Below are 2,725 nucleotides of genomic sequence, written 5' to 3' on the forward strand. Positions count from 1 at the left end.
ACTTCTGCAAAGCAGGAAAGAATGTCCAATGGAAAAAAGGCAATCTCTTCAACAAATGGTGTTGGGAAAATTGGACAACGACATGCAGGAGAATGAAACTGGACCATTTCTTCACACCACACACAAAAATAGACTCAAAATGGATGAAAAAGTAAATGTGAAATAATGAGAATTAAAGCAGAGATAAATTAGATACTACAAAAATAGGTAACACAACCAACAACAAGTATATTGAAAAGATCAACAAAATTGACAAAACTTTAGACTGAGGGGAAAAAAAGACACAAATAACTATAATCAAAAATCAAAGTGGAAATCAGAGGGGGAGACAAACCACAAGAGACTGTGGACTCTGAGAAACAAACTGAGGATTTTAGAGGGGAGTGGGTGGGGGATTGGGTGAGCCTGGTGGTGGGTATTAAGGAGGGCACATATTGCATGGAGCACTTGGTAAGGTGCATAAACAATGAATTTTGGAGCACTGAAAAAAATTAAATTGAGTTAAAAAAGATAAGTGGAAGTGGAGCTTTACTATTCATATTATGGAAATAAAAAATTATAAGAAAATATTATGAACAACAGTAAACTAATAAATAACCTTAATAAAATAGGAAAATTCCTAGAAACACAGAAACTACCAAAAGTGACCTCAAGAGGAAATAGAAAATCTGAACAAAGGAAACAATCAACAAAACTAAGAGGCAGCCTATGGAATGAAATACTGTATTTGCAATGACATGTCTGATAAAGGGTTAATAACCAAAATCTATAAAGAAATTACGAAACTCAACACCCCCCAAAAACAAATAACTCCATTAAGAAATGGGCAGAAGACATAAACACTTTTCCAAAGGAGGCATCCAGATGGCTAACAGACCATGAAAGGATGCTCACCATTACTCATAATCAGGGAAATACAAATCAAAACCACAGTGAGATACCATATCACCCCTGTCAAAATGGCTAAATTTAACAACACAAGAAACAACAAGTGTTGGTGAGGATGCAGAAAAAGGGGAACCATCTTACACTGCTGGTGGGAGTGCAAACTGGGGCAGTCAATGTGGAGAACAGTATGGATGTTCCTCAAAAGGGCAAAAGTAAAGCTACCATATAATCCAGCAACTGCACTACCCTGTGATCCAGCAATTCACTAAATTGTGTTTATCCAAAGGATACAAAAATACAGATTAGAAGCGGTACATGCACCCTGATATTTATAGCAGCATTGTCAACAATAGCCAAAATATGGAGAGAGCCCAAATGTTCACTGACTGATGAATGGATAAAGAAGATGTGGTGTATATACAATGGAATATTACTCGGCCACCAAAAAGAATGAAATTTTGCCATTTGTTATGACGTGGTTGGGGCTAGAGTGTATTATGTCGAGCAAAATAAGTCAGATAGAAAAAGACAATTAACATATGATTTCACTCATACGTGGAGTCTAAGAAACAAAACAGATAAGCATAGGGGAAAGGGGGGGGGAAGAGAGAGGGAAAGAAACCATAAAAGACTCATAAAGATAGAGAACAAACTGAGGGTTGATGGAGGGAGATGGGTAGGGGATTAGATGGGTGATGGGTATTAAGGAAGGCACTTGTGATGGGCACTCGTTATTGTATGTAAGTGATGAATCACTGAATTCCACCCCAGAAACCAATATCACACTATATGTTAATTAACTAGAATGTAAATAAAAATTTAAAAAGAAAACTGAAAATCTGAACAGACTTGTGACAAGTAAGGAGATTGATTCTTTTCCCTAAAAAAAGAAAATCCAGGATGAGGTGTCTTTACTAATGAATAACATGGGTGTTCTGCAAATAAAAATAAAAATACGATCCAGTAACTCCACTACTGGCTATTTACCCAAAGGAAAGAAAAACCCTAACTCAAAAAGACATATGAACCCATATGATTATTGCAGCATTATTTATAATAGCAGAAATATGGAAGCAACGTAAATGTCCACTGACAGATGAATGGATAAAGAAAATGTGATATATACATACCATGGAATATTACTCAGTTATATTATTTTTATTTATACCATAAAAATAAAATGTTGCCATTTGCAACAACATAGATGGATCTAGAAGGCATTATGCTGTGAAAATAAATCAGGCAAAGACATATACCATATAATTTCATTTATGTGTGGAATCTAAAAACCAAACAAATAAACAAACAAATAAACCAATAGAGACAGAATCATAAATACAGAGAACAAATTGGTGGTTGCCAGAGGGGAAGGAGCTGGAGAATGATCAAAATAGGTGAAGAGGATTAAGGGTACAAGCTTCCAATTACAAAATAAATAAGTCACAAGAATGAAAAGTACAGCATAGAGAATATGGTCAATAATATTGCAATAACATTGTATGGTGACAGATGGTAACTACACTTATCATGGTGAGCATAGCATAATGTATAAAACTGTCAAATTGCTATGTCACATACCTAAAACTAATATAACATTGTAAATCAAGTATAATTCAATAAAAATAATTTATTTGAAAAAATGATGTAGAATCAATACCAATTTTTTTCAAACTATTCCAAAACACAGAATAGCAGGGCCCACTTCCTAACTTACATTATAAGACCAGCATTATCCTGATACCAAATCCACACAAAGACATGACAATTTAATAAAACTGCACACTAATGCTCCTGATGAATATAGATGCAAAACTCCTCAACAAATGAAACATATGAA

Source organism: Neovison vison, chromosome X (genome assembly GCF_020171115.1).
Source record: "Neovison vison isolate M4711 chromosome X, ASM_NN_V1, whole genome shotgun sequence".
Taxonomy (NCBI): domain Eukaryota; kingdom Metazoa; phylum Chordata; class Mammalia; order Carnivora; family Mustelidae; genus Neogale; species Neogale vison.